Source organism: Mastomys coucha, unplaced genomic scaffold (genome assembly GCF_008632895.1).
Source record: "Mastomys coucha isolate ucsf_1 unplaced genomic scaffold, UCSF_Mcou_1 pScaffold5, whole genome shotgun sequence".
In the NCBI taxonomy this organism is placed as follows: Eukaryota; Metazoa; Chordata; class Mammalia; order Rodentia; family Muridae; genus Mastomys; species Mastomys coucha.
The window spans coordinates 96,080,994-96,093,296 of record NW_022196911.1 but is presented as its reverse complement, the minus strand read 5'-3'; the positions used below and the strand labels follow the sequence as shown (position 1 = coordinate 96,093,296).

Sequence of the window (12,303 nt, the reverse complement as noted above, 5' to 3'; positions counted from 1 at the left end):
AGCTGGCTTCCCTTAACCTACGTCTCTTAAAGCACATGACTGTCCTCCAATAGAAGATCTATGCCCCCTTTGATTTTTCTCCCTCTTCTGACCACCCCTATACTCAAATTGCTCAGCTCCAGGACACCTCTGACTCATGGCGTTCCTGTCCTTCCTCCTGGCAGTACGGCTGGCAGTGGCTTTAACAGGGTCTCCATATGTAGCCTTGGCTGGCCTGGAACTTTCTATGAAGATGAGGTTGGACTCAAGCTTGCACTGATTCCAGGCCTCAGCTTTCCACGTGCTAGGATTGCATGTGTATTGTGACACTTGAAGCTCCTCATGATGCCTCCTGCTCCTTCCCCATCTGCTTTTTTTGTTTGTTTGTTTGTTTTAGTGCCACATCTATCCCACGTACATGGCTGTTGCTCTTTTGTGTTATACTTCTAGAATACAGATTCATGGGAGATGCCTTAGGAGCCTGCAGAGTAGAGATCCAGTGTTTCCATTCTAGAGCATACCATGGGTACCGGATGTGTTGTCCCAAACTGCTCCTTTGATGATGTCTCTCATCTGCTCAAACATCTCCTAGGGACTCTATTAGTCCTGCTGAAGTTCTGGAGAATGACAAGGAAGAGGCCCAGAGCAAAAACTTGGTGCCTCTTTGCTGAAGGATTGAGTGACTAGATCTAGATGGTGGATACCTTGCTTGGCATGGTGTTTAGTCCAGACTCTGCTCTCTGGTCCCTTAGGGCTATCTAGGTGATCAAAAAGAGCTTGGGCTTGAAAGCAAGGCAGACCTGGAATGGCATTTCAATTTCTGTCCCTTCCTTCTAGCTTTGGGAGCTCAGGCAAGTACTCTTAGATTTTTCTGTATTCAATAAATGATGATGATGATGATGATGATGATGATGATGATGATGATGACAATGATGATGATTTTAAATGTGTATGAGTGTTTTGATGGAATGTATGTATGTGCACCAACTGTTTGTGTGCCTCATTACCCTTGAAGTTCAGAAGTTTTCAGATCCTCTAGGAGTTAACAGATAGTTTGTGAGCTACCATGTGGGGTGCTGGAAGTCGAACTGGAGGTCCTCTGGAAGAGCAACCAGTGATTTTAACCACTGGGTCATATGTCTGTATTTGATATAGGGATATCTGTACATTATTGCAGCATAAAATATGTTATCACATAGAGTGTATGCTAGCAAACTTGGTGGGACTTTAGCCAACATTTCTGTAGTAGTATATGTTAACCTTGAGTATAGTGTTAGGTATAGTGTGTGTGTGTGTGTGTGTGTGTGAGAGAGAGAGAGAGAGAGAGAGAGAGAGAGAGAGAGAGAGAGAGAGAGAGAAAGAGAGAGAGAGAGAGAAGTTTAGTGAAATACTGTGCTAAGTTCCAGGTCCAATTCTCAGCATGTAATAGATGTTAATAATATTGCCTCCCTTCACCTTCTTCTGCTCTCTATAAACATTGATCTTTGTAACACCTTGCCTCCTCCCCTCAGGCTTAACAAACAGCATCCAGGCTTCTTCTGGTCCCTTCCTTATTCTTCTTCCACCTTAGAAGTTCTTATAAAACAATGTTGGCCATGAAGAGTGGGCTAGGGAAATAAACAGACCTTGTTTATTATCCTGAAGACAGCATGTGCATCCATTCAGACTTTCTTTTTGTGGTGCTGGGGATGGGCGCTGGGTCCTTGTACATGTGAGGTAAATAGTCAACCATGAAGCTACATCTCTAGCTCCTGAACTGATATGGAAAGGTCACAATTCACTCATTGGTTCTTGGTCTCATCTACCTGAGCTTTCATTTATGGAGGATAATCGTCACTACAGAACAGGTCTTTGGCCACAGAGAGGTGCTCATGTCCTCTAACTGTGGTGCTGCATCCTGCAGCATCAGTATCAGGGGCCTTGCTGGAGACTCTCAGGCCTGACTCCAAATGTATTGTGTGAGAGACTCCAGTCATCAATCTGCACGGCTGTCCTGACATAGGCTCTGAGAATGGAAACAGCTTACATCCTTAGCACAGTGGAACACAAAATTCCATTTTACCAGCCTTGAAAACACCACTCCTGCTCTTGTATATATTTTTATGTCACTCAAACCTGTTTCTTTGGTGGTCTGATGACTGGGGTAGTCCTAATGCTGGCTTCAAACTTGCATTCTTAAGTACTAATTTTTTCACCCAGGTTTTTTAAAATAAAGAATATCCTTTCTGTTCCTCTCTAATTGCCCTTATCTTCAAGTCCCAGGCAGTTCCTTTGATGCCTCCCCAACATCTCCTGATCCCAGTGATTCACCATCGCTCTTATAGGATCCTCTGGGGAGAGGTAGGAAACAGATAGCTAAAGGAAAAGCTCTCTGACTTTTTTGCTTACACACCACCAGGTTCCAGCCCCAGCATCTGCTGGACAAGCGTAGGCACTAAATAAATATTGTGGAATGAATGGAAGAAAGGACAAATGAGACATCTGCAATGGCAGATGAAGGTAGGAGGCAGCTCTGTGTCTACATGAAGGATTTACAAATAATTCCCACTCACTCTCAGCATTTTGGTCAAAGCCTGAGAAACTGAGTCACGGGAGGTCATGGACCACCTTGGGAAATTACACTCTAGACATACAGTTGGAGGGAATTATCAGAGGGGTTTTAATGTCTGAAAGTCCTGGACTCCAGGACTCTGAGATCCATTCAGCTTGGAGATTCTTGCTGCCATCTTAAGGACCTACAAGATGAGCCAGTTACCACAGGAAAAGGGGCAGAGAAACATCTTTGTTAGCAAAGACTGGAAGCCAGCTAGCTATTTTTTTCCCCCAGGATTTATTGGGCAACTAGCTCTTTAAGAAACTTATAAAGCTTCTGATGCTCTGAGTGTATTTGAAAACAAGGACAATGAAAATTTCGTTGTTGAGATGAAAGTTAAAACTGCTTTGAGGTTCCATCTTACTCAAGTCAGGGTGGCTACCATCAAGGAAAAAAAATGACAACGAATGCCGGGGAAGATACAAGGGAAAAGAGGAGACCTCATTCACGGCTTGTGTGAATGCACACTGGTACATTCATTATACAAATATGGAGCCAGCCATATTATTCCTGGTTTTGCACCTAAAGGGTTGCACATCCTATTAGAGATACTACACTTGCATATCCGTGTTTCTCACTGCCTTTTTAAAGCCGTAAGAAAAAGGAAGCAGTAGAGATGTCCATCAACAGATAAATAGAAAATGAAAATATAGTTCAAAAACTCAACAGACTCTTATTCAGCTGTAGCGAGAGGATAGATGGAGCTGGAGAACATAGTATTAAGCAAGGCATCCTGCACTCAGGAAAAAGGATACTGCATGTTCTCATAGGGAGAGCTTAGCCTATGAGATGTATCTAGGTGGCAGTCAGAAAAGAGGCTGTGGATGCAGGGGGTGGGCGGGAGGGGAAGCTTCAGGAGCGCCTCAAGGGGCGGAGGGAGCTTCAGGGGCGCTAGGTGGGGAAGGAGAGCCTGTGGGGGGGGGCGCCGCTTAGGTGGCGAATAACACATGAGATATGGGAATGAAAAGGCGGAAGATGGGAACAGTGGGAGAATTGTGACAGAAAGGAGGAAAGAAAACAAAACAAGTATCCGATGCTATAAGGAAAATTGCTACTCTGTGAGCTAATTAAAAACAACAAAGATAGAGGCTGCAGAAAAGGCTCAATGGTTAAAAGCCCTAATCGCTCTTCCAGAGTTCCATGCCCGCTGCCCACATGGAAGCTCATTAATGTCTGTGACTCCGGTTCCAGGGAATCTGACGCCCTCTTCTGGCTTTTATGGGTACTACAAACATGTGGTACACATCCATCCTCCCAGACAAAAGACCCACAGACATTAAAAAGTTCTCAAGTGCCACAAACAATAAACAAACCAGTCAAATGCACCTCAGAGAAATACAAGGACATTTCAAAAGATAAAAGATCAAAGCTGTTGAATGTGTTTTCATCTATAAGCAGGGCCAGGAGGGATTTGAGGGTCTGGTAGAAGGACTAGGACCCCAAGAACAGATACCATGAAGTATTAATCAGTGTCCATCTTAATTAGCGCATAGTTAAAATAGACAAGACTAGAATTTTAAAAAATTTAGCTTAGCCAGGCGGTGGTGGCGCACACCTTTAATCCCAGCACTTGGGAGGCAGAGGCGGGTAGATTTCTGAGTTTGAGGCCAGCCTGGGCTACAGAGTGAGTTCCAGGACAGCCAGGGTTATACAGAGAAACCCTGTCTCGAAAAAAACAAAAAAAAAAAAAAAAAAAAAAAAAAAAAAGAAAGAAAGAAAAAAATAGCTTAATAGTTTCTAGAATTTCATATGGGGCTACTATATATTTTCACATTTTTGGCCCCTTTGCTTCCTCTGCAATTTCTGTGTACCCCCCTCCTTCTCAAATTCATGACCTCTTAGTCTTTAATCATTGTTTTGTACACATAAAATACATAGGTCTGTGTAATTGCAGCCTGTGGAGTCCCTTTTGTGTGGCTCATATGTGTATTTGTTTAGGGCTGACCACCTGAGATTGGATAACTTATCAGGAGGCTCCATCCTGGAGAAGACCAATTCTCCCCCTCTCTTGATTCTCCATAGAGATGACTCTAGACCTCTGCTTGGGAGGGAGCAGGCAGTGCTCCATCCGAGAGCCCAGAGAAGGCACTGCGGAACACATTGAGTGAGGCTTCGAGAGGAGGATAACGAGAGTCCCTGAGTACGTTATCCTTCTCAACCCGCATGAAGTACAGTTCCTGAGTGTCAGCTGGGAGACATGTTTTGGATTGAATTGAACACTGAGTCTACTGTGAATCTGAGCAGGGTGCTGGAGTAGACATGGTGTTAGAATGGGACTCTGGAGGAGATCTGCCATCAGGAGGTACAACATTGGCTCTAAACCCAGGCAAGAGGTATGCTGCAGATCAGGGAGGGCCCCTGGCTCTGTCCTGGATCACTGTATGATCCAGCATGCTTCAGTTTTGAAGGCCGTACTGCCTGTTATTAATCCTGGAGCTGAGATCCATGCCAAACCCCAAGGCATGTGCAGTTCTGGTCTCAGCACATGCTGGTAGGTTTCTCTGTAAATAGAGAAGACTTGGCTTGGTCCTTGGCTGCATGAGCAGCTTCCTGGGCTCAGTATAAGCTTCACAGAAACCAAGACACAGCATGGTCTTGCCCGTATCGCCTTTGGAAGGGCTTTCTTCTGGAGGCAGATGGTGAATGGGTGGACATGAAGCCAAGGGAGGGGAGCCCTGGAGACTGATAAAGCAAAACCATTGACTTTCTTGCAGCTGGAGACTGCTAACAGGATTTAGCTTGCTCTCTGGGCCTGGAAATGTCTCCGGGTGTCATGCTTTATCAAAGGGGTTGGAGATAGGTAGATGATTCTTAACCTGCTTTCTCCGTTTCCTGCATCAGAAGCCTATGGGCAGCTGAGGCCTTTGTAGCCTTGCACTGGTCTGGATGCCAAGTCCCATCAGGTCCACTAGAGCAGAAACATGAGTATCAGGTGTTGCCAGCATTAAGGTCCAGCTTCTGGCAAGATTATCCTATGTCAGAAACTCCTGGATAGTGAGCTTTGGCAGAATACACTCTGATACTGTGTCAATACTAAGTATGACAGCACAGACTTCTTGGGAATGACTTCAAAGGAGCCCTGGGTACCCACAACTCTGCAAAGAGAGAGCAGCTATTCTTCTTCTTTGTGGCTGAGTCAAGAGTTGAACCCCTGTCTTTTTGAAATAGGTCCAAAGTTCATTCCTTGGAAGCTTTGAAGGGAAATAAAAAGTCACACAGATGTTTTAGGGCTGGTTCTCAGGTGATTCTGATAGATACTCAAGTTGGGGAGTATCTACCAGAACACAGATCTGGCAAAGTGTACATTTAGGGAGTAAGCCCCTGTTTGGCCAGACACTATAGAAGGGTTTGGTCCTTGTTTCCTTGATGCATCCATCCCATGGCTGAGGAGTGCTCTGTGCCATGGAGACAGTGTCTCCTGGGCATCCAGAAACTCTTAAAGTGTGAAATGATGGTACCTGCTGCGTCTCACACACCGTCAGTCTAGAGTGAGCCAGACAAACTGATCCACCAAAGCCCCCTAAGAAATTCCACTAGTGAGTGAGTTCTTCTGGCAGCTGCCTCCGCTTAGAACCCAAAGGTAACTGACCACACAACCTGGACATTCCCTACGAGGCCGAAGTGGCCAAGAACCAACAGGTCTCCAGAACTCAGCAATACAGCTGACCAAAGATGACAAGCCTCTCTGGAGCTATTTAAAAGGAAGTTTTATAATCTCCAAGGAGGACATCCCGGCATTTGATGGGGCTGGGTGTGGGGTGATGCGGGTGGTGGTGGGGAGTCAGTCTTCTGGCTCCTACCCTCTCTGAACCTTGCTTCCTGGTTCTTACTCACCAGCGAAACCACAAGTGCTTGAGCAGGCTTTGCTCCCCACCCTTCTCCTCTGTAAACTACAAATTACAGTAGCTGGCTGAAAAGCATACAAGGACAGCCGGCGGTGGTTTAATCCAACCCTTATCCTGGTGGGGAGCTTGGGTACAGAAGCTGTCATAGTCTCAGGCTCCAATGGTAAAAGGAGGGAGATCCAGTCAGAATGTGGCTGCCCTGTCTGTAATTATTCTTAACCTAAGACTCCTCGTGTCCACTGGCAACTGTCCATGTGGACTCTGATTTGGTGGTGAGGACTTGAGACTTTTACCATGGGATGCTCAGGGAAGGTCGGAGGCTGTCACACCCTCCTCTCCCTGGTACCTGTGCTCTTTTCTCTAAGCTGTGGAGTGCAGCCCAGATAACCCATGCCCGAGGCTCTCACCAAACGGTAGTCATAATAAGAAAGCGCAATCTTGATTGGCCCTACTGTAGCGAGTACCTGGATCGACCAACCTCACTCCTCCTCTGTGCTTAAATAGCTTCTTTCATCCAACAAGTTCAAAGCTGCCATGGCAAAATAAACCATCTTACTCTTGCACCACAGCAGAGTAAGTAAGCATCAGTCTTTCCATTTAAGGAAGAGAGAGGGAGGGTGAGTCACACAGTGGTTGAAGGATTCTTTTGGTGCCTTGAAGTGAGTCAGTGGGGCCTGGGGGGGGGGGGGGGGGGGGGGGGGAGGGATTGACCTGCGTTTCCTAAGTTCACATCCAGTGTCACTGTCACTTACAATGAGACAATTAGGTGTGAAGAGGTTGCATGCCAAATGGTTTGGCTGCCTGGGAAGAAATGCTGGGTCCAGAGATCACTATACCCGGAGTGTGCGTGCGTGCGTGCGTGCGTGCGTGTGTGTGTGAAGAGATTCCTTGGAGACAACACCTCCTCATTAACAGCACTGGAATCCTGATCATGATGATGAATTATCCTTTACCTCTTCCTCCACTGTCAGCAGATAGACGTATTGAACACTTACTATGAGCTAGACACTGATCTAAATTGTAGATAAGTCTATATACATAAGCCCACTTAATCCTTACAAATCTCACAAAGTCAATATTGCCATTTTGTACTTTGAAGATAAGTGGCCAAGGCTCCAAGACAGTAACTAACACATTAAAGATCACGTGACTGTTGAATGAAGAATACACGATTTAGACCCAGGCCAGTCTGCCTCCAGCACCTGCACTCTAACCACTGTGCTTTCCCAGGCCAGGTCTCAGATGTCATCAGTAGGATGAACAGACTTTACTACAGTGGTTCTCAACGTTCCTAACACCATGATCCCTTAATACAGTTCCTCATGGTGTGCTGGCCCCCAACCATAAATTGATTTTTTTTGTGACTTCATAACTGTAATTTTGCTGTTGTTGTGAATCATCTGTGTTTTCCAATGGTCTTAGGCGACCCTTGGGAAAGGGTCATTTGACCCCCAAAGGGGTTGCAACCCACAGGCTGAGAGCCACGGCACTGGAAGAAACAAAGATGCAGCGGTTATAGGAACCGCTCTGAGTTGAGGACATCAAGGTGTCCTCCATAGTCTCTCCAAGGAGCTTGAAACCTGAGTACAATATTGAGGACTAAGATTTGATGAAGAAGCTTAACTCATGCCCAGCCCCATACCCTCTGCCATAACCGAAAATTACAGCATCTATCAAGGAAGAAGAGACGTAGTCTGAAACCCTCATCTATGTTCACCGCTTTTTACCATTTGCAAAGAGTCTCGATTATCAGTTTGAACGGAGAGAGTCAGAGTAAGCATCGCCATCCTTGGGAAAGAGCTCAGGCCGAAAGAGGACAGGCGTCTCCTTCCAGGTTCACAGAAGAGGGGGTAAAACTAGACACTCAAGTGTCCACAGCCATGAGATTTGGTGTGAAGAGGGCAGTGTGGTGGGTGTCCACCATCAGCAACAGATTTACATGCCGCCTACTGCGTCCCTCTATCACTCGGATTCTCTTTTTGGATTTCCTCCTTAAATGGATGAAATCCACATTCCCCCTTCTCTCTCCTCTGTGCCACACCCTTGGAACCATTTCTCACATGGTACCTGCCAAAACCCTCCTTCTCCTTTTAAAAACATATCCATGGGGGAAGGCACAGGGCTGATGGATGGCCATCGCCGACTACCCTTCCTTGTGAACGCCACAGCAATGAGACCCAGCTAGAAAAGTAAGTAGCTACCAGAAAGGATTCTTAAGGGTGTTAGAATTCTAATGAGATAAGTTTGTTTTTGAGTTCCAAAGTGGTGTACGAATGGCTATTTGAAACATTGGCAGATAGGGCTTGGAGATGGTGCAGTGGGTAGTTGTGCAAACATGAGGACCTGAGTTCAAATCCCTATGAACTCCTCTAAAAAGCTAGGAGTGAGAAGCTCTGTCTCAAGGGAATAAGGCAGAGAGTGATAGAACAGGACATTTTGTTGATTCAGCGAGACACCTCATGTCCTTCTCTGGCCTCTGAATGTGGATGGACATGTATGTGGACACACATATGCACACACACACACACACAGACAGACACAAACATACTGGAGTGGGAGAGAGAGAGAGAGAGAGAGAGAGAGAGAGAGAGAGAGAGAGAGAGAGAGAGAGAGATGCTCATCAGAAAGTGCTCCATCCCTTCACCCAAGATTAAGAACTAAGAGCTGGACTGAAATGGTCCAAATTTGGAATAGAAGGCAAGTGACAGGTTGGGAGAAAATGGGTAAAGGAAGGATATTTTATCAACTTGCCCAGTTGCATGCCATTATGTATGCCCAAGAACTCCAGGAGGGATAAGAACACATCAAACTCCTCACCTACCATGACCCTCCTCCTAGGACTATGCTAGACACACAGTGGGTAATCACACTTACCGTGACCCTGCTCCTAGGACCATGCTAGACACACAGTAGGTAGTCATAAAAGGTTTGCTGCCTTTAATATCATATGCATAACTTTAAAATGACGTTAAGTACAAATATATTTCCAAGTATCACCTTCTACCTTTAAAATACCTCATTTCCTCGCTTCTGCCTGACTTTTTCTTATTTACTTTTGGGGCCCAAATTAGGACTGATTGGCCTGAAGGATCCACAAGCAGGGAATGCCTTCCCACCTGAGAGTCTTCTGTTTTAGCTTGGTTCTGTTCTAAAGCCCAGTGAATGTATTTCTAATTAAATCGAGCCAGAATAAAGAAAGGCAGCTTTGAGGGTCCATGGAGAGCTCAGTTTCTTTTAAGGGGGATTAAAACATGCAAGTCGTCCAAGTAGGACATCAAGAAAGCACTCAAATCTACTGCTAGCCCGAGTGAGTTACGGGGCATGGTTATGCCCGGGGTCTAGTTTCTCTTATTTTTCGAGAGGTGAATCTACTCCAGCTAGGTGACACACTGAAAGAGACACAGGATGCCAGCTTTGTGCTCACTCACCAGCCAGTCTGCCTGAGCCGCTCCATCCTGAGGCATGGTTCCACATCACCTTCTGCAGGACAGTCAGCGGGGAAACCAGGTATCTTCAGGAGTAAGTTACAGGCGACAGAGGTGACTGGTCTTCCTACATCTTCAATGTGACTGATGTTTGTCCAACACCTGAAGCCAGTGCATGTCTGAATATCCTTGCTCTTCCTCTCTTTTATCTCCCTATACTTCATACTCTGTCAGGAGCAGATGGCATTGTAAGGCTGACTGTCCCCACTCCTTCCTTGTCTCATCTCCCAGTTCTCCATACTTGGTCAGGAACAAATGGTATTGCTGCTCTTGGGAGTTTACACCGTCTGGAGGCAAACAACAGTGCGTTTCAGCTGCTAACAAATCCAGACTAGATAGTGGAGATGATGCTCTGCTCTGGACACTGTGGGTCAAGGCTGATCTTTCAGAGGTCTCGGAAGCTGTGGTCCTGTGTCTGCAGGTCTTACAGGGCTGGTCTCCGTTTACCTCTTACAGGACACTCAGTAGGGAAGCCTGTTTTTCTGGCCATCCATGTTGTATATCTTGGTTACCTTCTCAGCTTTGCACTTTCCAGGTTAGCCCATTTGAAAATGGGCTAGCTCTGTCTGACTCATGTGGCTCTGCCCAGTCCTGGGGCTCCCTTTCAGGTTTCCTACTTGTTGCTTTCTTCTCTGTGTTCTTGCCTTTCTTTCTGTACAGACTTCCTGGTCTCCATCTGGCTCCATGTCTTTGATCTCTTTATTGATAGGATCCAATTTTGTCCTTCTGGTCGAGCACACCTGCAAATCTTCTATAGACACCTAAACATTCTTTCTTTGGTGAAGGCCGCTATGGGGCTACGCTGGGCAGCCAAAGGGGTTGGAGGATGCTGCAGGTATTCAGCCTGTGCTCAGAGCAAGGCTTCCTTGGATAGAGAAGAAGGCAGGTTGAGGAAGCAGCCCTTGGCTGGAAAGCCAGTGCTTTGGAGCAGTCTGACAGGCACTGGGAAGTCAGAGGCTCACACTGGTCTTTAGTCATGGCTTCTCATCTTTGGATGTAGCCACCTTGAATATCATTCCAAACCCAGAAGGTTACAGAAGCTCCCTGCCGACTGCCAGCACTGGTCTGATGTCCTTCTGGGAAGTTGGGGTGGTACCTGTCTCCAGACCCGCCTACTTCACCCACTTTCAAAGTCTGGGGAAAAAAAAAAAACAAAGAAAATTTGAATTTTATTACAAGTCCAAAGCTTCTTTGTAGTGCTCTGGGCCTTTAGAAATCAGAATGGTTTTATAATAAGTGGGGGATAATGGTCTTGGGGACCGCAGACACTGGACCTTTTATCGGAGCCACATGAAGACTACCATGAAAGCTCACTGGGGAGAGGGACTCCAATAAGGTGTCAGTAAAGCAGAAGCTTTGGCTGTGAGCCAAAGCCACAGGAGCTTGGGTGATGTGCTGGAGTGCAGGTGGTATCTGGTGGTGCCTACAATTATCTAACCTTCATACATTCCCAATGGCCACTTCATCCTCAGATCTTCTGGCCTCTTCCATCACCGCCTGTTTCTAACTTGGTGCCCCTGCCGAAGAATAATCCTGTGCTTGCAGGGGATCTCAATATTTTCTTTCCTTGCAACTAAGCCCTTGGATTCAATGATATAATGTAGCCCTCCTTTCATACTTTTGAACCTTTGGTCCTTAGAACATCTGTATGCACATCTAAACTGGAGCTTGTATGCCCAGAGCAGAGCACTGAGTCTACATGCATTGAACTAAGAGAACCAGACAGAAGGGTAGAAAGTTTAACTGAAACTTTCAAAGTGATTTTTAATGTTAAAGCCAATGTTACAGACTATAAAGCCAATTTGTTCCATGTTTAGTATAAAGTGTTTTTTGTTTGTTTATTTGTTTGTTTTTGCTAGTGGAGACCTCTTTGAGCTATTTCTTGCCTTGCTGGGGATTGAACCCAAGCCATTTTATATAGTAGGTAAGTGCTCTATCACAGACTTGTCTGTATTTTTAGCCCCCTGGGGTTATTTCTCGACTTTCCTAATGAGCCCATTCACTCTGTTTTGATTGATGTCTTGTGGATGAATTTGATGAATACATCCTTATTTATTCCACAGCTCTTTTCCTAGACAGCTTAAATGAATCTACACCCATCTATCTGATGTATCTGATAGCTACAACTCTTTAAAAACTGTCTCTTCTTCCAGAATCTTCTCTGTTCTTGAGGTTATCATCAAAGCCACGACTCTTAAGTGATAAGAGAGGCCATTTCATGGTCCTGTAAACCACAGAAAGCTCTCTAACCTTCATAGCCAAGGTTCCCCTCAGGCCTGAGAGGCTTCAACACTCAGAGAGTTTACTCTCATCAGAAGGAACAAGAGCTGATGGCTGGTAACTGAATGTATCTTCTTTCTCCAACCTCTCCCTCCTCTCCCTCTCCCCCCTCTCCCTCTCC

The 12,303-nt window shown here is 45.8% G+C and overlaps 1 long non-coding RNA gene across 1 annotated transcript in view; it reads left to right on the top strand.

Moving 5' to 3' along the window:
- Positions 1 to 8,537: 8,537 nt before the first annotated feature.
- LOC116076964 overlaps positions 8,538 to 12,303 on the top strand; it is a 3,973-nt gene continuing 207 nt past the window's right edge. Inside the window, exons 1-2 of the long non-coding RNA XR_004113145.1 lie at positions 8,538 to 8,606; positions 11,762 to 11,826. This is a non-coding gene — a long non-coding RNA (uncharacterized LOC116076964). The remainder of the gene's footprint in view (positions 8,607 to 11,761; positions 11,827 to 12,303) is intronic.